At 42.6% G+C, this 25395-nt stretch overlaps 1 long non-coding RNA gene across 1 annotated transcript in view; it reads left to right on the top strand.

Annotated features, from left to right (window-relative positions):
- Window positions 1-25395, top strand: part of LOC147572976 (uncharacterized) — a 563239-nt gene that overhangs the window by 524387 nt on the left and 13457 nt on the right. The window lies entirely within an intron of this gene.

Here is a 25395-nt window from a genome sequence, read left to right on the forward strand (position 1 = left end):
AAAAGCTTGAGTTTCGGCAAGGATTGATAGCTGGCTGAAATGAACGTCATACAACTAACGTATATATGTAATGTGACATTCTTCCTTCACCACAATATTAATATGGACAACAATAATTACTAGTGCTATGTAATTCTCCCACATGCCAGGCATTGTTCAAGATGCATTTTATAGGTATTAACTCAACCGCCGTGAGGTATGTATGGGCATCCCATTTTATAGATGGGAGAGCTTATACACAGAAAGGTTAAGCAAATGGCTCAAAGTCACATAGTTAATGAGTATGGAGCTAGTATCTGAACTTAGGAAGTCTGACTCCAAAGCCCAGCGATCTTTCCACCATATCAAACTAGTGCTTTAGTCTATGCCAGTTTAAGTATAGTCTTCTGCCAAAAACTGAGGAATTATAGAAAATACAAGAGGAATAAAGCATTTGCAGTCTCACCACCTAGAGCCATCCACAAATGGCATTTTATTATATTCTCCTGCAGTCTCTATATTTTTAAAAAATTTTTAACCTTATTTTATTTTTTAAGTAATTTTATGCCCAACATGGGGCTTGAACTCACAACCCTGAGACGAAGACTGAGCCAGCCAGTTCCTTCCTCCTCTTGTTTTTACCCTGCAGTCTTTATTAATGCACACTTTTATATTGGTGGACTCTGTTTTTACTGACTGCAAAAAATTTCAATGTTATGAACACTCTAGAATTTCCTTCTCCATCTCTCTCCTGATGTTCATTTCGCTTTCTGTCTATTTGCATTTGAATGCATCCTTTAGAATATATCTCTTGAGAAAGCATTATAGGTGAAAAAATCACATTAACCTTTTCAAACATTGCCAAAGTGCTTTCTTAGCAGATGATTCATAGTTACCCCCCATCAGTAATGTATGCAATTGCCGACGTCGGCATACCCCCGTTAAACTTTTGTTTTTCTGAAATCATTCTAGCTACTTTGGACGGCATAACATAGTATGTTGTTAATATCTTGTGGGTTTGCATGTGTTTCACGTTTAGTAGATGTTTACGATCTATTGCTCGTAGGTTTTTGGGGGTGGGGTGGAGTGAGACCATTGTCTTGAATGACCATTAATGTCCTGAAGACTGAGGTAGTTGAAACTCCCTATCCTGGCACTATTGAATTTGTGGGTTTCCAGCTTCCTTCTTGACCCCCAAAGCCTTGGACTGAACTCCGTGCCTCATTCTGGATTGACATATTTTAATTAATTAATTAATTAATTAATTATTATTATTTTTATATTATAATATAATATATTATATTATATATAATATTATAATTATATTATATATAATTATATATACATTATATATAATTATATATATTATATATTATTGTAATATGTTATTATATTATTATAATATTATATATTATATGTTATGTAATATAATTATATTATATTATAACCACTTTCTTGGATTGGTCTTGTCCTACTGAATCCACTTACTCCTGGTGGAAGGACAGGAAAAGCTCTCTCAGAGTTGCAAGAGCCAAATTAGCATCTCTTCTCTTCACCACTGCAGGCCAGTTTTTCTGTTTCTTGTAAGACTCATTGAGGGGGGGAGACAGCCATTTCTATGACTATGGAAATGACAGCTGAGTGCCAAGCTCTGCCAGTATTTCCTTAATGGAGGACCCAATGGGTCCCGCATCATTCTCCAGAGAAGGGGAAACATGGAACAGTTAGATCCACAGTTTTGGGGTCAGAGCTTGGTCTGAGACCTGAATCTGTCACTCCTAGCCAAAGTGACATAGAGAAATAATGTTCAGAAGAATGTAACACATGGATGGCACATCATATGTGTCAACAGACGATAGCCATGATCATTCTTAGTAGTTGTGTATGTAGTTAATAGTGGGGATGTTTGGGAAAAATTAAGAGAAGAAAAATGTTGAGAGGAGGGGGCCAGGGGGGTTCGTTAGGAGACTTCATATCCCAACTTTACAAGTTTGCCAGGAAGAAAATTACTAAAGCTACTCTGTCTCCAATTTTACTCATTTAGCTTCTTCACCACGTCCCCCTTCTGACCCTGGTTTTCAACAAAGTGACCTAACCTCCATCTGTGGTTCAATTGACAGAAACCGCAACTATCCCTTTGACTAACTGGACCGCTCATCAAATGGACTGTAGCTGGTCTGTTCAATCAGAAGGCACAGTGGGAAAATGTTAGACTTGGATTTATTTCCATAACACTGGCAGGCATTGCTGAAAGATCAGAACACTGGAAATGTCGAGCCATGCTTCCTCGTAAGATTTTCATGAGAACTTCATTTTCTAAACTTGCCTCTCAGCCTCTTAAAGATTTATAAAGATGATTTAGTGCTTTGATGTGAAGATAAATATACCTGTGGTTTCGGAAATGTCAAAGATATTGCTTGAAAATGAAAATTTCAGGCTGTCAACTTCATGGTCTACATGGGGCCATGGAACCAGTTTGGTTGGTTCTTATCCTATTATTTTCAGCAAACCCAATCCACTTTCCGTATATAAACAAAGTTAGCTGAGCCCTTCATCACACACACATATTTATTTATTCAGCAGCCATCTGAATGGCTTTAAAATTTCTTTCTTTATTTTGAGAGCGGGAGAGAGCGAGTGCAAGCAGGGGAGGGACAGAGATAGAGAGGGAGAGAGAGAATCCCAAGCAGGCTCCACACTGTTAGCACAGAGCCTGAGGTGGGACTCGAGCTCACGAACCGCGAAATCAGGACCTGATTGGAAATCAAGAGTTGGATGCTTAACGGACTGAGCCACCCAGGCACCCCTATTCAGCAACCATCCTGATTGACATCCCTGATCGGTTTAGTCATACAACAATCAACACAATGATAAAGCTTTGTTTGCTCCAACTCTACAGTTCCCATGCTCACTGCCTCTGTAGTTTTGTGGAATCTTGTGTAGACTGGCACACCACTTTTCCCTTTTTTCTTTTTGTAAGTTTATTTATTTATTTTGATAGAGAGCTCAAGTGGGGAGGGGCAGAGAGAGAGAGGGAGAGAGAGAATCCCAGGGAGGCTCTGCCCTGTCAGCACAGAGCCCAACGCAGGGCTCAAACTCAAGGACCGTGAGATCATGACCTGAGTGGAAATTAAGAATCGGAGACTTAACTGACTGAGCCACCCACATGTCCCAGCATATTATTTTTTCTTCTTCCTCCCCAAGTTATCTTCCTGTCAAAGCTATTTCTCTAAAATGCAAATGTTAACATAGCACGCTCCCATTTAAATCACTTCAAAGGCTCCCAGCTATCTGTGACAGCACCGTGCCATAAACAACAATGATGAAAGTGTTCTGTAAATGAGCTTTTCAATATGGCGCCCACTAGCCACGTGGAGCTATTGAGCCCATCAAGAGTGGCTGGTAAGAGTGGGAAACTGAATTAATTTGTAAACATTTTAACTAAGTCAAATTGAATTTGAGATAGCCATATTTGTCTTGGGTTGTCCATACTGGATGCTACAGATCTAGGAGATGAAGTCCAAGTGGCTTAGCATGGCATACAAGGGCCTCCATCATTCGGTTCCTCACTACTTCTCCAGTCCCAGCCACCAGTGTTCCATGCCTTTCCTGTTCACTAGCAAGATCAGACACCCTGTAGCTCTCCAACTGTGCTTTGCGAGACAATGAGGCTATGTCTGTGAACAAGCTATTCCCTTGGCCTTATTCTATGTGTCTGTCTTTCCTGACCTTGCACAATTGCCATATTCTTTACGATCCTTTAATACAAACCTGAAATGTATTCCACCAAGGACTCTTTCTTGCCCAAGCCAGAAAACCAACGAGTTCTTTAGTTATTTTTACCTCCTGTATGTGGTGGTTATGTTACTGTGCTAATAACACTAAATTGTAATTACTTACCGAACTGTCGGGTTTCTTGGAAACAAATTCATGACTTAATTTGTCGGGGGGTTGGTTGGTTTCTCCAGCACCTCTCACATTATCTGGGGTAGAATGGTCACCTCATGGGTGTCTGTTTAATTAGATGTCATTGAATTATTTAATTGACCTTATGTAAACAAAACCATTCGCTGTTCGACTTTTATTTTTCCCGATTCAGGGTTTATCCTTTGGAATCGGTTTTTTTTTTTTTTTAATTTTTTTTTTTTTCAACGTTTATTTATTTTTGGGACAGAGAGAGACAGAGCATGAACGGGGGAGGGGCAGAGAGAGAGGGAGACACAGAATCGGAAACAGGCTCCAGGCTCTGAGCCATCAGCCCAGAGCCCGACGTGGGGCTTGAACTCACGGACCGCGAGATCATGACCTGGCTGAAGTCGGACGCTTAACCGACTGCGCCACCCAGGCGCCCCTGGAATCGGTTTTAAGTGAAACACTGACACATCTCATTTTCTTGGCAATAGAAAAGGGCTTGGGGATGGAGTGAGCTTGCTGAATTTACAAAAAAATAAAACAAGAAAAAAGCAGCTGTAAGCTGTCTGTAAGTCCGATATCCAGTTCTTCCGGCCCACAGAGTGTGAGAATGGAAAGCCATTAAAAGCACAAAGCCTCTGTTTTCAAAACAAGACCTTATTCAGTTGGAAGATTGTGTCTCCTAGATCACTTGCCAAATTTTAGCTGTAAATGGGTGATGGGCATTGAGGAGGACACTTGTTGGGATGAGCACTGGGTGTGGTATAGAAGCCCATGTGACAACACATTACATTCATAAAAAGATAAAATCAAATACAGGCAGTGCCCGTGTTTTCATAAAATATATATAAGTTAGATCTGTCCTTTGCACAGTTTAAACTATTACAGCAATTTCTCTCTGTGGACGGAAGCAACTTCTAGCAAGTTCATTCACGTCAGTACTAGACTCCGTGTGGGCATCCCTGAATTTTGACCTGGAAAACACCATGAATCACCCTGTCATTTTTTTTCTATCCCCTAGCTCTCTTAAGCCTCGTATCCATATAGCCCTTCCCAGTTTACAAGGCGCATTTTTCTCTATTATCTCATTTGATTGTTGTAAGAATCTTTCAAAGTAGGCAGGGCAAAATCAGTTATTCCGTATTCATAAGAAAGGAAGAAGGGAACAGACGCGCCTCTTACCCAAGTTCTTCCAGCTGGCAGGAAAGGGGCCGAAATCTTAGTCTGCCCACAAGTCCAGACCTATTTCCCCCACTCTCTGTATCCCCAGCCAAACTCCGCTGGGACCAGGAGCTTGCAGCCCGCGGTAGAAGTCTTCCCCTGATGGTGGCCTCTACGTGAGACCGTGTTCTCACCATGTCATCCTGCTGTTTCCTCTCTGGACTGTTGCTTCTAGTAAATGAGGGGGAAAATTGCCAGCGACAGCTTGATAACTACCCCCAACCACGGTCGACAGGGGTTACCTTCAGTCACAAGTCGGGAAGTGGTCTCCACGGAAACCCAGAAGTGGAGCGATTTCTCAAATGCGTCTCAACAGCAAGAGCTCGGTTATAAACTTTGTCAAAAGGCTAGAGTTACACCTCAGGAGAGGGGAGAAAGGGCTCCATATATATATATATATATATATATATATATATATATATATATACATATATATGTATACATGTATAATATATAATATATGTTGTATGTTATGTATATAAAATCGTCTTACCTATATAAACATACATAAACATAGAATAAATATTTATATATTATATATATAAATACAAATATATATATATAAATAAATTTATATTTATAAATATATATTATAGATACACGCAAATTGTCCTTTGGTCATTGAGATACGCCATATTGTATACTGTATACGGTATGTCTTTTGAATCTCATCTGATGCAATAATGCTTCCTCTTTACCTGTTTACCGTCTCCTGAATTCAGGAATTTTGGTAGTACTACCCAGGTGAGAGCGTGTTATAACAAAAATCTCAGAAACATTTTGTAACCAAACCTTCTTGTGTGGAATTCATGTTCAGATGGGGTCTACTTCGTGATTAATATGGCACTGTTTCAAATCTAGTTCATTATGAGGTTTCCTGGTATTTCACATGAACAGAGTAAGGGGTCCACCAAGTGTGAAAGAAGTAATGTGTTGTTTTGTTTTGTTTTGTTTTGTTTTTTCCAGGTGCCTTTCATAGGCACGAGAACTAAGGTACTCTCTCTTTTCCGCCAAGTTGCTGGGATGAAAACATCTGGTCGTTCATTCAGTCTGTCTCAAATGCCACTAGCTTGCTCGGCAAACATGGACTTCTCTCTGCTTCTCTCTGGACCTTCTACTCCTCTTGAGGAGCCCTCTTTTGATTGTTCCTGGGCTCTAAGACTCCTCGGATTAGTATTTTGCTCCACACAGGTTGAGTAGCAGGTAACGGGCTCGGTGTTCCCACTTCCAGTTAGATGTCCTGGCTGAACATAAATACAGAATAGGACAGAGATAAGTAAGGGTCAAAAATAAACTACAGTTAACTCTTATTCATGGGAAAATATCTACAACTTGTGTTTAGTACCGAGCAGGAAACCTGCACCCTTTCTACTTCTGGACTGCTCACCTAAACCAGTTGTGGTGAATCTGAGCAGACGATATATTTTTAATTATGGATGACCAGTTGTTAAGAGTGTGTGCGTTGCTGTGTAACAAAGGGCCCCCACACTCAATGGCCTGAACCAACAATGCTTTATTATTTCCCACAATTTAGTGGCTCAGCTGGACATTTCACCTGCCCCATGCACTGCTGGCTGAAGTCACATATTCATTTGCATTAATTTAAGAGATTGGGGCTAGAATGTCCATAGTAACCTCATTCACATGCTCACGTAGGAGTTGAGAGGGGTCTTAGAGCTCATGTAGGTAGGTCACGTAGGAAGACTGCAATGTCTGGAGGTCAGCGGGCCCTCTCTCTCCATCAGGGTGGCTGGGATCTTACGTGGTGGTTCAAAAAAGCGAAAGATGAAGCTACCAAAACTCTTAAGAGTTCGAGTCAGAATTGCCAGAGCGTTACTTCCGCTGCCTTCTGCTGATTAAAACAAATCAAAGCCTAGCCAAGCTTCAAGAGGCAGAATCCACCTGTCAACGGGAAGAGTTCCATGTGCATACAAAAGTGGAACATAAGAGTCATTTGTGACCATATTTGGAGACAACCTCCCAGCCTGCCCTGTAGCCACAGCGATTTATGTGCCTCCCATGTGCAAATATTATCTGCCCAACCCAAAGATCTTCAGTGTCATTCAAACAGTGCCTCAGGCTGAGACCCAAAGCCAGGATTTAAAGCTGGGTCTGGCTGTGGCTAGATGTGGATGAAACTACTCAGGTAAGTTTCCTCTTGCTTTGGAAACCAAAACACTAACACCACCGCCAAAAACAAGCCCAGCCAAGTGCCTCGCCTCACACAAATACGCCCAACGTAAACAGCGAGACAAGAACAGAATAACCATAACAGACACAACTGTTCATGAATTCAGGCACATATAGTGAACTCCCCAGCCCTGGGGATGGGAAATGTCCCTTGGTTAGGGTCCAGTTCTGTGTCTGAGAGTGGTTCCCTACTCTACAACTTTCCTCCGCTCTGGGTTCTGTGCTCAGGGTCATTCTGTCTTTCGCATAAATAAAGGGTTCATGCTTACAGCTAAGTAGTTTTCTCATCCTATTTTAGGCCAATATGTAGGGTTGGGCACCCAGAGGACTCTTGCTACTTTGCACTTAAAAAAAATTTTTTTTTTTTACTGTTTTTTAATTTATTTTTGAAGGAGAGAGAGAGAGACAGAGCATGAGTGGGGAAGGGGCAGAGAGAGAAGGAGACACAGAATCCGAAGCAGGTTCCAGGCTCTGAGCTGGCAGCACAGAACCCGACGTGGGGCATGAACCCATGAGCTGTGAGATCATGACCTGAGCCGAAGTCAGATGCTCAACCGACTGAGCCACCCAGGTGCCCCTACTCTGCACTTTTTATTTGAGTCCAGTTCAGGAGTCTTTTGCTAGTACAATCATTATTAAACCTTGTGGGTTTTCTTTTCTTTTCTTTTTTTCCAAATTTTTTAATTTTTATGTATTTATTTTCAGAGAGACATACAGCGCAAGTCGGGGAGGGGCAGAGACAGAGGCGAGAGAGAAGCCCAGGCGGGCTCCATGCTGTCAGCGCAGAGCCTGACGTGGGGCTTGAACTCACGAAACTGTGAGCTCGTGACCTGAGCCGAGATCAAGGGTCGGACTCTTAACTGACAGAGCCACCCACGTGCCCCTAAACCTTGTGTGTTTTCTATGAATCCTGCTTTGGTCGCCGAAGCCCCATCCATGATTCTCTTTGACACAAGCTTCTCCCTACTTTGGGCTTCTCGGGTTGTTATGGGACAGCAAGGTTCTCGGAGACCCTGTTGTCTGGCTGAGAAGATCCACCAGCAATCACTACCTTAAATCTCCCAGAGGTCCTAGAGTTCTTGCACTCCCGATTCAAAGGGGGGACATGTTCACGCTCTTACTGGGAACAACGCTAGTTGCACATGGAAAGGAACCCACCTTGAGGGTACGAAACTAAGGCTGAAAGAGAAGGACTTGGCCACAATCATAAACCAAATGGTTAACAAAGCAAGAAGGAGCCATTATATCTCTTCTATTAAAGTTCAGAGTGCTTTCTGCAACATCTCTCCCCTACGTGATGTTGGAAAGGAACACGGCTTTAAAATACATTGTTCGGAATATCAGAGATAAATTATCTTTGAAGCATCTTTTTTATCATTATTCATGTCATTGTTATCCCCCTTCATTATGTTCAGCAGAGCTGACTGTGCTAGAAAGATCTAAAGTCAGAGAACAACAATCAGTGCAGAGTTGGAAAGGAAGCCGCGGTTCCTGTGTTTCTGGAACATCTGGAGATGCCCTTCCTTTTGGGGTTTTAGGGATCTTTTACTTTCCATGAGTTTTCCCCCAAGTCATATAACAAACGCCTTCGAAACACCTTCGACACGTCCGACTCTATACTCCGCGTTGGAGATTGGCCTTTGAGGTGCTCACGAGGTGGGAGTGTGGACAGTTGATGGTTGGAAGTATAAGCACGTAGTAGAACCGAGAAAGCAGCCCTGCTGGGAGCAGGTGAACAACACCTTGAAGAAAGAGCAGAAATTCGCTAGGAGTTGGTAACTGGAAGAAGACCTGGAAGAACAGACAAGGTCAGTAGTCGGACGGGGTTGGGATGCAGTGTGCATGATGGGCAGTGATGGGAAGGGAGGTTCTGGGGAGGCTGGAGACACGCTGCGCTTTGAGTTGGACAAGAAAGCTGCGGAAGGAAAAAAATGGCAGTCGTGTTCTGGGCCAACTGCAAATCAGAGGCCGTTGACCCTGGATCAGAATTTAGACTTTCCTATTTAGTGGTCAAGATAATGATTAAAAAAATATATTTTTTAAACGTTCACTTATTTTTGAGAGAGAGAGAGAGAGAGAGAGAGAGAGAGAGAGAGAAAGAAAGTGGGGGAGGGGCAGAGAGGGAGGGAGAACCGGAAGCAGGCTCCAGGCTCTGAGCTGTCAGCACAGAGCCCAACGCAGGACTCGAACCCACAGACCTCGAGATGATAACCTGAGTCGATGCTGGACACTTAACTGACTGAGCCACCCAGGCGCCCCCAGTCAAGATAATGTCTACTCAACCGAGTTTCCTCTCTGCTGTTGTCCTGTATGGTCACACACCTTGGTGGCGAGAGCACAGCCATCTCAGGGAGGCAGTGCGTGAAAAAGGCATGTGGTCACAAAGTCAGGGAATGTCAACAAAGACACGTGAGTGCTGAGGAAGCAACCATACTGAGTGCATCTCCATTTTCTGATCGGGTCACGCCTGGTACTCTGACAGGCATTGCAAATTTGCTTGTAAATCGTGTACCCGTGCTTCGGGACCATTGCCACGAGGCAGTCAGAACAGAAGTTGTGGAACATGCTTTAGGCAAAGTGAGTAGACATTATTTGAAAACATCATTTATTTTTAGAGCCGGCAGCATTTCACCAAAATGAACATTAGAGATCATATAGCCGAAAATCTGCTACTAGTTAAAAGAGAGAGAGAGAGAGAGAGAGAGAGAGCGCGTGCGCCTAATTCTCCTGTGCCCACAGAAACCTGGCCAGGTGGCTATTCAGATTTGCGTCAGACCTCCAAAGGCTGGTTACCTGTTTAACCTCCACCATGGCTCAAATACAAGGCTGAGGGCCAGACCAGTCATACTCTCAAAGAGGCAATCAAGCTGCCTAGCAAAGAAAACAGAGGCAGCGAAGAGGCGTGATGCCATGAAATAAATTAGAACGAACATCCCATTTTTATCTCCGTGGCAGGCGGCCCATTCCATTCTTTGCATGCTATTTTCATATGTTAACAGCAGCTTGAGAGCTGAATAGGAGGAGAGAAGGAATGGTTTAACGGAATGAGAGGGGAGGCGAGGGAGGCGTTATTAACCCAGAGCCAGTAAAACCCAGTTGTTCCAAACGGAACCGGCCGTCCGTTCAAGGGCTTGGCCTTGAAATGGGGAATGTACTGCCTTCACCCGGTCTGGGCCCCTCTGCCCTTCCCCCTGACCTCGTGGCTATGGCTTTTGCAAGCCTCGATCGAAGACAATGACATTTCCCTGATTCTTCCCCGGTGGTCTGTCCAGCTGGGTCAATGGAACCCGAGCTGGGGCTTGGAACGCTCCCTTAATGGAGAGACGAGAGGCTTCTCCAAGTTCAGCAGCCCTGCACGCACACCCCTCTGGTTCCGTGAGCTGGCCCAGTGCTGCAGAAGGCATGATGCCGTATGATGGGCCGGGTGCCAAGCACTGAGATCGTTCTAGAAAATGGCCAGTTTCAATGGCAGATTTTATCCATTAAAACCTATTACTAGTTCCCTCCCAGAGCCCAGCTGGTTCCATTATAGAAAATTGGAGTGAAGTGATGTCAGGTTTGTGCCATAAAAATGAATAGGAATCTTGCTTTCCATTATTTTAAATTGCAGATTGTTGCACAGATATGTATTTATTTTTGTCATTTCTCTCTGGCCCTGGTTGAGGGTCTGACCCTTGAATAATGAATAAACAGAAAGACACATGTTGGCACTTGAGCCTTGCCTGTGTCGCCCCGGTTTTTCCTTCCATTTGTGACAAATTTAAAAAACGCAACACTCTTAAATGGGTTTATAATCCGCACTCTTTTAAGCTGTCGCTCAATCTCTGTCTCAGAAAATAGGCTATTGAAGCTAAGGAGGAAATATTTCATAGAGACCTCAACACGGGCAACTTATTTCCAGTTTTAGAGGCGGTCTTTCGGCTGCCTCTAAAATAGCTGCGGAATTCAAATAAGAACGTGGAGTAATTGTTGCTTATTGAGATAAAGGAGGTTCATTTGGAAATGCCAAATACACTTTAGCGGCCTTAAAAATGATGGCTTCTTTTGTTTGGGCATAATCGAGTTTTCTAGATGTTCCTTTCAGACCCGGGATTTTTATAGGACGACTCTCAGGAGTAGGCAGAAAGGGCAGAGGAGCCGTGAATATAACGGTAGTGACCATGGGTTCATTGTAAAGTATTTTATTGGTAAAAAAAGGCTTTATCTCTTGTTGCTCTAGAACTTAAATGGCTACTGGGGTCTAAAGACCAAAAATATAATAAGTCCTGGAATTACTAGACATAGGAGAAGCAGTTGAAGTTCTGTAGAGATAAGAGAATTTATTCCCCACGACAGCCTCGAGTTTCGGGAAAATGTGTCACTCACAACGGCCATGAGGATCACAGGACCACACGAATAAAAAAAAAAGCCAGCAAACAAGTAATAATTGTTTGAATTTTTTAAAGCGCAAACGTTATTGTTTTCAGAGTTGCAGGAAATAACCTGGTGCGTATTTCCTTGCCAGGAATAAATAACACATTAATTGCCATTATTGGCATATTAATTATGCCAATAATTAATTATATTATTATATTATACATTATAATATAATATATAATATAATATATTAATATAATAATTGCCATTATTGGCATATTAATTATGCCAATAATTAATTATATTATATTTATATTATAATTTATTTTAAATAATATTTAATTTTATAATTATATTTATATTATATATTATATTATAATTATATTATAATATATTATATTATTGCCATAATTGGCATTATTAATTGCCATTAATAAACTAATTACAAAGTATGACGAGTGGATTTCAGAAATGATGTGGCATGAGAGTGAACTGCACAGATGGTCTCCACTAAGTTCCATTCTTCTAGGTGAATCCAAGCCTAAGTCCGCCCTCACTGACAATGGCCGTAATAACACAGGCTCTGGCCTGTCTCAAATGTCCCCATCTTGACATCCAGCCCTGTGGCCGACTGTGAAGAGCCGAGCTTCAGGCTGAGGGGACCGCAGTTTTCTCACTGTCACATTTGAATGTGAGAAGCGGAGAAGTGCCTTTACTCTCCCCGAATCCGTCTTACCCTGAGCTCTTTGGCAGGCACGAGGTTGAGACATTAGATCTCCGTCACCACCAGAACTCTAAGTTTTATTTATTTATTTATTTATTCTTTATATTTGAGCACAGAGCCTGACACGCGGCTTGATCTCATTGAACTGTGAGATCATGACCTGAGCTGAAGTCAAGAGCTGGATGCTTAACCGATTGAGCCACCCAGGCGCCCCGACATGGACATTTTCTAGGCACAGAGAGTCCCCTGCATGAGGGCGTGTCCACCGGCATGTGTTATACCTCCAACAGGCTCCTTGATGAGTCTAGGAGTCCCAATGCCTGGGCCCCATGACCTGCCCGTGACTCTATCTCATTCATCTCTCAAGTCCTCCAAGTTGCCAGGTAGGACGGTAGCAGTTCTCCTCCTGATCTTGGAGAAGTTTCCCCTGCTTTGGTTTGGCCAATTGTGTCTTCCTTGTCATGCTCCGCTCTCCAGCCTTCCTCTTCCTTCCGGATCGGTCTCCTGCCACTGGTCTTTAGAAACACACTGACGCCCCACCCCGACTCCTTACTGGAAGGAGACGTTGAAACCTGACAGTTTTTGTGACTTCTTAAAACACGTCTTAAATCTAGATTCAAGTTCTGACTCTATCATTTTAGGAAGGCTGATTAAGCTGTCTGTGTCTCAGGGTTTGTAACAGTAGCACAAGAACAGTGCCAACCTCATAAGGTCACTGGGAAAATTAAACGAGAAAAAATACGCATTTACATTCACCAGCTCAATGCACGTAAGAAATATTGATAAAATAATTCTCATGAAGATGGAATCGTGGCTTATCCATTCATTAGATCCTGTGCTTTAGTTCTTGGGAGGAGTCGTTTTCCTGGACTCACATCTTTTCTGAAACCAGTTGGCGATTTGCATTAGAAAGAACCTGCAAATGTGACCTGATTTGGGGAAAGGTCTTTGTGTGTGTGTGTGTGTGTGTGTGTGTGTGTGTGTGTGTAGGGGGAGGGGGTTGCCTGTGTAATCAAATTAAAAATTGTGAGATGAAGAAACTATCCTGGATTACCCAATGGGCTCTAAATGCCAACATGAGCATCCTTATAAGGAAAAGGCAGAGGGGGATAAACACAAACAGGGGAGCAGGCCATGTGCAGACAGAGCGGAGAGATTTGAACGTGCCGGCCTTGAAGGCTGGAGGGCCGTGACCACAGGCCAAAGAAGGCCAGCAGCCAACGGAAGCTGAAAGAGGCAAGGAACAGATCCCACCCCCTTCCTGAGCCTCCACAAGGAGAGTGGTCTGCCCAACACCACGATTTTGGCTCAGACACTACTTTTGGATGTTTCGCCTCCAGAACTGCGAGAGAGTCCATTTGCATTGTTTCAAGTCACCAAGTTTTTAATTCGTCATGGTAACCACAGGAAATTAGCACAGCGGGGGAAAAAGGAAAGTTGATGACAAGAACGTAGGAAAATATGGTGGCAGTGGAGGGATCATAACAACGCTCCCTCCCTTGTAAAATGAATGCTTCACCCCCCCTTATGAAATTAACAGGCATCGGAGGGGCTTTCAGAGTATACTGACATGTTACTGAAATGACCATGACATAGGTATAGACATGGAGTAAATCCCCCCATGAGAAAGTCTGGCATAACAGCTTCCAAGCCAAAACACAAGGACCTTCCACCACAGTAAACTACGTCCAGCGTGGCCTCAACGAGTAAGGCCAAGGACCTAGCAGCGTGGAGAGTAGACTGAGTTCTTCCAGCTCCCTGTACAGTCACGGAAATAATGTTAAGTTTTGTGTTTCGCTAATGAAACAATAGAGCTCTATGCCAGTACGGCTTGCAAGATCTGTTCATGGTATATGACTGGCACCTGCTTTATTGTACTAGGGAAACACAGACCAAACAAAGTTGAATATTCATAATGTTTTTCACTTGGGTCCTTTGGGTCAACAATGGAAGATGGCGGACGAGGTACACGCTGAGATTATTATGAAAGTCCGCACACGCACACACAGAGATTACCATAGATATCCCATCTTCTTCCCCAAATTAGAGCTTAATTCATGGATGAGAGCAAACCTTGAAATTAGGGCTTTTCTATTCCATTAGAGAATAAAAGAAGGATACACACTATCCCTGAAACAGAGCCCAGGCACTCAAATATAAAGAAAGAGAGCAGATAGAAACAAAGCAAACAGTTTGCAGAATCAGCCGTCAGGCAGATTCTCAGATTTCTATTTGAGAGTTATCGCCACGATATAGCAGAGAAGTTTAAAAATAATGGAAAAGAGGGGCGCCTGGGTGGCTCAGTCGGTTAAGCGTCCGACTTCAGCTCAGGTCACGATCTCACGGTCCGTGAGTTCGAGCCCCGCGTCGGGCTCTGGGCTGATGATGGCCCAGAGCCTGGAGCCTGCTTCCGATTCTGTGTCTCCCTCTCTCTCTGACCCTCCCCCGTTCATGCTCTGCCTCTCTCTGTCTCAAAAATAAATAAACGTTAAAAAAAATAATGGAAAAGAATGTACAGAACGAGATATTAAAATATTATAAGAATTCAGTACTTTGATTACTATTGGTTTTTACTTTAACAAGAAAGCTGATCAACATGGCGGTCAGAATAGAAAGATTGAACCTGTCAATAAAAAGAGTCCCTCCCACGGAAAGTAATCACCACCCCTCTAAAAATAAGGCAACCAATTCAAAATGTTACCTTCAAAACTAGTATGGAAAAATCCAAAGATTGCAAATCAAGAGGACAAAATAAATTCAAATAAACGAGACAAATCCCTTAGGAAGATTTTAAATTTGAAGGATAAAAAGATAATCCCATGACCTTCAGGAAGGGGAACAATTTACTTTCAGAGGAGTTAAAACCAAGTTAGTTTCGGATTTTCTTTCTGTCATTATCCATACCTCAACACCTAGTTGGTTAGCATATGTCACATCTCAGGCCCAGAAAGGTATTCTCAGGTCTGCAGAGTCTCAGATACATGTTGCCCCAAAGGCCTTTGGGGGAAATAAATAAATAACTAAATAAAGCTGGAAAATATTTTGAACAATGCAGAGATGGTACTTTTTAAAGAACAACTGATGATTGACCATTACAGTTATTATGTGGAATGGAGAATTAAGAAAATAACCCCATTGACAGTAACATCAAAAAAAAAAATCCTTAGGAATACACTTAACAAAGGAGGTGAAAGACTTTTACAATGAAAACTACAAAACATTGCTGAAAGAAATTAAAGAAGACACAAATAAATGGAAAGTGGTCCTGGATTCTTGGATTGGAAAACTTAATATTCTTAAAATATCTGTACTTGTAATCCCTATCAAAATCTGATGACTTTTTTTTTTTTTTTTTTAGAAATTGAAAAAAAATATGCTAAAATGCATATGAAATTCCAAAGGATCCTGAATGACCAAAATAACCTTGATAAAGAAAAACAAAGCTAGGGGCACCTGGGTGGCTCAGTCGGTTGGGCATCCGACTGCAGCTCAGGTCATGATCTCACAGTCTGTGAGTTTGAGCCCCACGTCCAGCTCTTGTGCTGATAGCTCAGCGCCTGGAGCTGCTTCGGTTTCTGTGTCTCCCTCTCTCCCTGCCTCTCCCCCACTCATGCTTTGTTTCTCTCCCTCTCTCTCAAGAATAAACATTAAAAACATTTTAAGAAAAACAAAGCTTGGGGCGCCTGGGTGGCGCAGTCGGTTAAGCGTCCGACTTCAGCCAGGTCACGATCTCGCGATCCGTGAGTTTGAGCCCCGCGTCAGGCTCTGGGCTGATGGCTCAGAGCCTGGAGCCTGTTTCCGATTCTGTGTCTCCCTCTCTCTCTGCCCCTCCCCCGTTCATGCTCTGTCTCTCTCTGTCCCAAAAATAAATAAAAAACGTTGAAAAAAAAATTTAAAAAAAAAAAGAAAAAAAAAAAAGAAAAACAAAGCTAGAGGACTCACTCTTCCTGATTTCAAAACACATTACAAAACAACAGTGAACAAAACAGTATGATACTGGCCTAATGATGGACATATGAACCAATGGGACAGAACAGAGATAAACTGTTGTGCGTGTGGTCAAATGATCTTCCACAAGGGTGACAAGGGAAAAGAATAGTCTGTTCAACAAATGATGTTGGGAAAACTGGATAGCCACATGCGAGAGAATGAATTTGAACCCTTCCCTTACACCGTACACAAAAGTCAACTCAAAACAAATCAAAGGCTACACATAAAACTTGAAACTACTGAGAAGAAAACATAGGGAAAAAGCTTCAGGCCGTGAGATTTGACGATGATTTCTTGTACGCGACGCCGAAGTCCCATGCAACAAAAGTAAAAACAGAACCTGTGGAGCTCTGTCAAATTTTAGAACTTTTGTGCGGCAGAATAAACTGTCGATAAAGGAACTAAATTCCATAATATGTGACAACATGGACTAACTTTGAGGACAATATGCTAGGTGAAATAAGCCGGTCACAAAAGGACAGATACTACATATTCTGCTTAATAAAGTATGTAGAGTAGTCAGATTCTTAGACGGTAAGAGAGTCATTGTCAGGGGCTGGGGGGGGGGGGTGGCGGGAGGGAGGGAGGGAGGAGTTGTTCGCATGATGTAGAATTTCAGTTTTGCAAGAGGAAAACATCCCAGCAATCTGTTACACAACAACGTGCACATAGTTAACACGACTGTATGATACATGTAAAAATGCTTAGGATGGGGCGCCTGGGTGGCGCAGTCGGTTGAGCGTCCGACTTCAACCAGGTCACGATCTCACGGTCCGTGAGTTCGAGCCCCGCGTCGGGCCCTGGGCTGATGGCTCAGAGCCTGGAGCCTGTTTCCGATTCTGTGTCTCCCTCTCTGCCCCTCGCCCGTTCATGCTCTGTCTCTCTCTGTCCCAAAAATAAATAAACGTTGAAAAAACATTAAAAAAAAAATGCTTAGGAGAAAATTTTCTGGTTTTTACCATGATAAAAAAATTGGTTTATATTGGTATGACATGATATTGATTAGGTACCTATGAATTGTGAGAACATGACACGTGAGGAGATGATGTTGGCAGAAGGGTAAATAGTTTATTGTTCTACTGTTCCCATCTTAGTAGCATTTTAAGGCAAATAGTTGTGTATGTAGTAAGTGCTCAGTAAATGTCTCTTGAGTGAATGAATGAGGTGGTTCATTCGCTGGAAGACAACATAGGCATAATAAAGGAGCATAAAATAGATAATTTAAAATAGGAGTGAAGATTTCATAGCAAGAACAAAAATTATAATCCAGAAGTGAAGAGTACAGCACTGGGCATTTAGTCAATAATATTGTAGTAATGCTGTATGGTGACAGAGGATGGGTGAGGCCACTTATCATCGTGGCCACTAAATAACGGACGTAATTGCTGAATCACTAGGGGTACACCTGACACTAACATAACATCATGCGTAAACTGTTCTTCAATAAAAAAACCCCAGAAATTAAAAAATATATAAGCAACATACATTCTCATTTTTAAAAGGGTGGTAAGTCTCAGATTTAAGTTTTTTCCTTCACGTATTGGTTACTTTTAAGAGAAATACTAAAACAAAATGGGACGAGACCACCGGAATTGCAACGTGGGGTCAATTACATGAATGGAAATGGGAAGTTCAGGGTCAGCAATATTAAAACCAAATCGGATATTATGTTTAATATGTTCCGTCAGATTTAAAAGGAGTATTCACGGTAAAGCATAGCAAAGATTTAACAAAATGAAAAGCGTTGGAAATGAGAAAGAAGTCTAAGAAGCCCCATGTAGTCCAAGTTCTCAGCTTTTTCTCCTCAGTTGGTGACTCATTAAGTGAGAAGTGATAGATAAAAGTTCACAAATGACATCATAAAGAAAAGCCAGTAGGTATAGTCATAATCTAAGCCCCTGCAAACTAAACATTTCTGATGACTTTTGTTCACAGTCGAATACTGCCTTTCCTCATGATGGGAGGTCATAAAGCCTGAAAAAAAAATGCAGAAAATTAAAAAAAAAAAAAGAATCAGGTGTGTATTCACAGGATGGAACCCCAAACCATAACGAGTGAAAAAGTAAGTTGCAGAAGAATTATTACAGGGTACCACCATTTATACGAAGGGGGAAAATGTGAGACAGCGATATAAGTCATCCATAATTATTATATACGCTCTGTTTTTAACATTATTGTGTTGTTATATACTTATTACAGCATATAATAACATTAATACTTGTATGATTAATAACTATATTATAATGTTATTATATTTTATTTTTATATTATATTATATTGTATATAATTCCCCTATATAATTATATATAAATGATACTAAATTATATATGTATAAATAAATAAACACACGCACAGCATAAAGAAATGCACAGGCATGAGAAACATCCCGTCAGGATGTCATTAAGTCTAATAGTGGAAAAAGGTCATGATCCGAAAGACAAGGGACAGATCCTCTGCTGTCTTCCACGTAGCAGCCAATTTCCTGTATAGGATCCATAACCATATAACTCACTTCATCTGACTCTTGCCACCTTTCTGGTCTCACTTCCTGCCATCTGCCCCCTCGTGGTCCAGGCTCAGCTATAGTTGATTTCAGCTATTGGTTGGTGCCATGATTCCTCCAAAGCTTCTGAGGCTTTGGATGTGCCTCTGTGCCCTTACCTGATCCAGATCTCGTTTGACAGGTGTCAGTTTATTTATTTTTTTAAAAAAATTTTTTTGAGAGAGAGAGAGAGAGAAAGAGAGAGAATCCCACGACGGGCAGAGAGAGAGAGAACGAGAGAGAGAGAGAGAGAGAGGGGAAGTGGGCTCACCTGAGGTGGGGCTCCAGCTCACCCGAACTCACAGACCGAAATCATGACCTGAGCTGAAGTCCGAAGCTTAACCAACTGAGCCACCCAGGTGCCACTGGCAGGTGTCAGTTTAAATGCCAGTTCCCCTAGGAAGCTCTCCCTCCCTACTGAAGCTGGTACAGACCCCCTTCTTTACCCACAGCTCCTTCTTCTTTCCATCTCGCTTGATTGTAACCGTTTACATAGTTGTCTATTCTCCCGTTGACGCCATGCATTCGGGAAGGTCCTGTCTCATTTATCCGCGGCTGTATCCTCGGCATAGCAAGGAGGGACACAATAAGCGTTTATGGGATGAATGAACAGTCATTGAAGCAACCAAAGAATGGATAAATGCACATGAAGAGCTCCACGCCTGCCCCTCACGCCAGGCAATCTCTCTTCTCCACTGATGACTGGGACTTCCACATTTCTGTCTGTCCTTCCTGTAGGGATACCCGTTTCACGGCAATTCTGATTTCACCCGGCACTTCCTACAGCCCATGGCACCCCCTGAGGTACTAGAAGCAGGTCAACATTCTAGTGAATGAGCAGGAGCCCAAGGCAACCAGCCCATAATCCTGCGAGAGGCCAAGGCCAGGTCTAAAATTAAGCCCTGGGAAAGGAGGTATGTTGGGAAAGTATGGTGTTACCCCAAGCAGAAGGAGCTTAACGAGGCACTGGCATTCCAAGGAAATGTTGGGTTTAACACAAGACTTCTGACTCCCGTGTGTATCCCGTGTGTCTATCTCCATTATCTCTGTCTCCAGGTTCCTTCAAATTCAGGCTTTCTAGTTAGGATGGACAGACCACAAGCTCAGACTAGTCAGCAGGGGCAGCAGATCCCAAGGGATAGACAAGAAGGATGATGTGCTCTCCTTAAGTCAAAGTCAACACAGGTAGTTTAACACTCTTGCTGGAGTACTGGGTTCGTTTAAGTACATTATCTTCTTTTGACCTGTAGGAAGGTGATGTGATCTACTAGAGAAAGCTCTGGACCAGGGGGCAAGAGAACCTGGTTCTGGCCCATTTTACCAACTGGTTTACCTTTGACAAGTCAACCTACCCCTCCAGACCACAGTGTCAATAATCTGTGAACACCCTAGCTCACTGACACCGAATGTTATTTCATAAAGCAGTGGAAACACCAGGCCCCATCCCCCAAAGATGCTGCTTGACCACTTCCCTAGGCTTATGTGAATATACCGCGACCGATTCATCTCGTCCGTTATTGATGGGTGGAGTTTGTTTCCCAAGATTTGCTATTACGACCAGTGCTGCTCTGAGCATTCCTTGTGCACGTGTGCACCTGTGCAAGAGACTCAGGAGGGCAAATCCCTAAAGAGAAACCATGGGATTGTAGGGTGTGTGCCTCTCCACATTTTGGAGGACCAAACCGGCCTCCAAAATGGTTGCACCAACCTACATCGCCATTAGCAGTTTGTCTTGTTCTACAGCCACAGATGCACTTGACATTGTCTGATTTTTTCATTCTAAATATTTTGAGTTAAGTGCTTTGAATGAGATTCTTCGAGGGTGGACTGTCCTTGGGGTGTGATGTTCCTCTGCTGATGTCCTTCATGTGTGCCTTAATCTGCCTATCCGGTGAGTTTGTAGACAAAGTATCTGCTTGCCTCTTCTGTGTGCCCTCGTCATACAAGATTTAAACTGAATTTGAGAAGGAGGACTCCTATTCTGGTGTCTTCTGTTCCATTTCCAGTGTATTTAAAAGCATCAGGTCTACAGTCGTGTCTTGATGTGTATTACAGCTTACTATGAAATTAATTGAAATTGATAACAACGATGTTAGTGAGGTTTAGATCAATTTTAATTGCATGGGTAAGTGTCAAGGTGATTTCACAAGTGATTTCATGTTACTATATCGATGAAAGAGAGGTCTCCTCTAAATGGGATGTGATTGTAGAAGTTACCAGAGAGTATGGATGGCCAAAGAATTCTTTGAACCTGGGCATATGTCTCTGTAGTCCCCTAATGAATTCGCTCAATGAAAAATCCCTTGAAAAGTGTCTCCTTCACCTTTGGAGACCTTGAGATGTCTTCGGTAAAAATAGGCAAGAAATAGAAGACAGACAGGCAATGACACTTGGAAGTTTGGCCTGCGGAGTTTTTAGAACAAGAAGTTACCCTGAAACTAACAGGTTGAAGGTCATTAAAATACAAAAATATGCATCTCCTGAGGATAGAAGATTCTTTCCCGTCCCCCTCAATCATGGGATAGTGAAGGAATTACAGCTGGGACAGCCGGATTTTGAGAATGTGTTGCTATACTAACCCCCATGACAAGTCAAAAGGGGCCTGGTTCTTTGCATGGGAGGCCAGTCTGCCGCTGTGTCAGGAGCAGAATTATCTGGTCGTCTGCCTCCCTGGGAGCCATGAGAGATGACAGCTGAGTTCAGAGGAGAGGGTTCTGCCAGCCTAGGAGCTACATGTGTCTCTCTTCCCTTGTCATCCCCGCACACCAGCCTCTGAGCAGCAGCGGCAGTAACGGAGGGGAGGGAGCCCCTTTGAGTCTTCAGAGTTAGCTCCACACTGCAGTGGAGGGACGTTCAGAGAAAACGTCAAGTGGAAAAGTGGCCGAGATAATGAAAAGAGCTTAGGTTTGACTGAATGTTCTTCTGAGAGGGCCTCTGGGTTTTATAGCCACATCGGATTGCAGACATCATTGGACTGGACTCAAATAGAAGGAGGAAAGAGACGGAAAATGTGATGTGTGTCCCAGCGGTTCAAGTTTCAGAACAGAAGGTGCCTCCATGAGGGTTAAACTAGCCCTGGATTTAGCTATGGCTGAGATGAGATTCTTCGCACAGGCTGTTGAGTATTACGGTTTTCTTATTGTAAAAAGTATCACATACTTCCGGCAGGAAATACACTTGGTCGCTATACTTGGTTTTTCTGTATTTTTGGTCAGTTTCAATTTACCTGGGGAGGTATCCAGAGAAGGTAGGGTCTCGGTCACCAAGGATAATGACTTTCACTGCCATATTGAGCTTTTGGGCACAGTTAACGTTCCTTGACTTTTGGTGATTAAGAGAACCAAAAGGTAGGTAGGTAAGTAGGCAAGTTGGTTGGTTGGTTGGTTTATTTATTGATGAGAAGATTCGCTGGGGGGGGGAATATCTATGTGGAAACATAGAGAAGGAACGGGCAGTTACAGAGGAGGGCATGGGAAGAATTTAGAATTTCCTTTAGAATTGTCCCTATGGAACCCTTCTGAATTCCCTGTGGGGAGAAGACACAGCAACTTTTCCTTGCCTGAATTCACATGTGTTGAGCTTTCTATTCTTGGTTAGGAACGTTTGAACTAATTCGCCCATCTCAACTGAGTCATGTAAGTGGCTCCTGTCATCTGAGAAATGATAGCTCAGAAGCCCCACAAGTCATAGCAAGGTTGTTGGTAACATACTGGAGCCCAAAGGTATCGAACTGCCTGACAGCCATGGAGGTCCATTAAAATACCTCATTTAATCCTCAACGCGACCCTACTGGTCCCCTTTTATAGATGAGTTTATCAAGGCTTTCAAGATACTTACTATCTTCCTTAGAGTCTCTCAACGAGTGAGTTAGCAAATCCAGCCCAACAGCCTTGCTCTTTAAGGAGTCTTTCCATATTTGGCTGTGCTGTATGCAGTCTGGAATGTGGTTTTGCAGCCAGACCATACTGTAATCTAGAAGCACAGTTATGCTCCCCGGAGATGTAGATCATTATAAATGAAGACTGATATAAATCCAGACTCAGGAGGGGAGCTTCCTACAGCAAAGCCTGGTGTCGTGCATGAAAAGAGTAGAGTTTCTTTTTGTTTCCACGTATCTAACTACTAATGCTGAGAAATGGGGCTGGACGCAGGCTGGAAACATCCCACTAAAGCACCTAGCCTTCCGTGTCCAGCTTCTTCAATTTAGCATAAAGCTTTGGAAATCTATCCGTGCGACTGTGTGTTTCAGTGAGTCTGTTTCCGTTCGTCACGTGTCTCGGATAGACCACGACTTGTGCGACTGTTTACCGGGTCATGGGCATTATTTGGGTTGGTTCCAGTTTTTTGCTGTCATAAATAACTCTTCTCTGCACTGGGCTTTATGGGAACCTGTGTTTTCATTTCTCTTAGATAGTATGTAGGGGTGAAAAACATGTAATTTATATATACTTATATATATCAATATATTTATAGAGTCTGGATACAAGTCCTTTGTAAGATACCTATTTTTAAAATATTTGTTCTAGCTGGTGGCTTACCTTTAATTTTTGCTAACAGGATGTTTATCCTAACTTTCTATTTTATAGAAACTTATACAACTTATACAAAAATTACAAAAAGGGTACTGAGAGTTTTGTACAGCTTTCACCACACTTCCTCTAAGGCTAAACTCTTATATACCCATAGAAGAGTATCTTTCAAAGACCCAGAGCTTAAGCTTGATGAAATCCCAATTTTTCGTGTTTTCTCTTTATTTATTTATTTTTTTGAATTTTTTTTTCAACGTTTATTTATTTTTGGGACAGAGAGAGACAGAGCATGAACGGGCGAGGGGCAGAGAGAGAGGGAGACACAGAATCGGAAACAGGCTCCAGGCTCCGAGCCGTCAGCCCAGAGCCCGACGCGGGGCTCGAACTCACGGACCGCGAGATCGTGACCTGGCTGAAGTCGGACGCTTAACCGACTGCGCCACCCAGGCGCCCCTTGTGTTTTCTCTTTAATGCAGTTTATGTTGTTGTTGTTGTTGTTTGCAGTTTATGTGGTAATGGATTTGAATGCATTTAATGCATGCATTTTGTCTCCTAGAAGGAAATCTTTGACCAGGGTGCCCGGGTGGCTCATTTCATTGAGAGGCCAACCTTTGATTTTATCTGAGGTCACAGGATAGAGCCCTGTAGCAGGCTTCAGCATGGAGCCCGCTTGGGACTCTCTTTCTCTGTCCCTCTGCCCCTTTTCCCTGCTTGTGCACACTCTCTCTCTCTCTCTTTCTCTCTAAAAAATTAAAAAAAAATTTTTTTTCAAGAAATCTGCCAATTCAAGGTCATTAAGATCTACATGTTTTCTCTTACATAGGTCTATAATTGATTTTGAGTTCGTTTCTCTATGTGGTGGGGGGGGGTGATGGTTGAGATTCAACTTGTGCGTGTGTGCACCTGTCTATGTAACGGTTTTGGAAATGTGTTAAGTTGTCTTGACACCTTTGTTGAAAATAAATTGGTCAGGTACGTGGACACCATATTCCGACCCATTAATCTATGTGTCTCTCTATATGCCGATATCTGTCTTATTTACTCTAGCTTTACAACAAGTGTCAAAATCAGGTATGAGATTCTTCAGTGTTTCTCTTCTATTGCAAAGTGTTTTTTCAATGTTTATTTATTTTTGAGAGAGGACAGAGAGAGAACACGAGAAGGGGAGGGGCAGAGAGAGAGGGAGACATAGAAGCCAAAGCAGGCTCTAGGCTCTGAGCTGTCCACACAGAGCCCGTTGCGGGGCTGGAACCCACGAACTGTGAGATCATGACCTGCGCTGAAGTCAGACGCTTAACAGCCGACTGAGCCACCCAGTCACCCCACAAAGTTTTGTGGGCCATGCTTAGGTTCTTTGCCTTTACACATACATTTTTGAACCCGCGTCTAACATCCTGCTGGGAATTTGATTGGCATTAAATCCATAGATCAGTGTGAGGAGCACTGACATCTTAACAATACTGGGCCATCCAGTCCACGAAAAAGCTATATCTCTACATTTATTTAGGCTTTCTTTGATTATTTCATTAGTGTTTCATAGTTTTCAGAAACCATCTACGTTCTATGTCGACCTGAACGTGTCTCTTTTCTTACTGCTCTTGTAAATTGCATTCCTTTAAGATGGTGTTTCCAATTGTTCATTGCTAGTTACGGAAGTATAATTGATTTTTAAGCATCGTGCTCATGTCCTACAAATTTGCTACACTGAGTCCTAGAACTTTTTTTTTTTCCATATTTCTTGGGATTTTGTACATAGATAATCGTGCGATTTGTAAATAGAGACAGTTTTATTGCTTCCATTGCAATCTATCTGCCTTTATTTCACTGTCTTCCCTCGCTGGGTTAGGACTTGTAATTCTATGTTGCATGGCTGGTGAGACTGACTCTTGCCTTGCTTTTTCCCAGCCTCGGGGTAAAAGTATATTGTTTTTCCAGAAGCTCTTGGTCAGGTT

Source organism: Puma concolor, chromosome E3 (assembly GCF_028749965.1).
Source record: "Puma concolor isolate L17-30 chromosome E3, mPumCon1.1.hap2, whole genome shotgun sequence".
Lineage (NCBI taxonomy): Eukaryota > Metazoa > Chordata > Mammalia > Carnivora > Felidae > Puma > Puma concolor.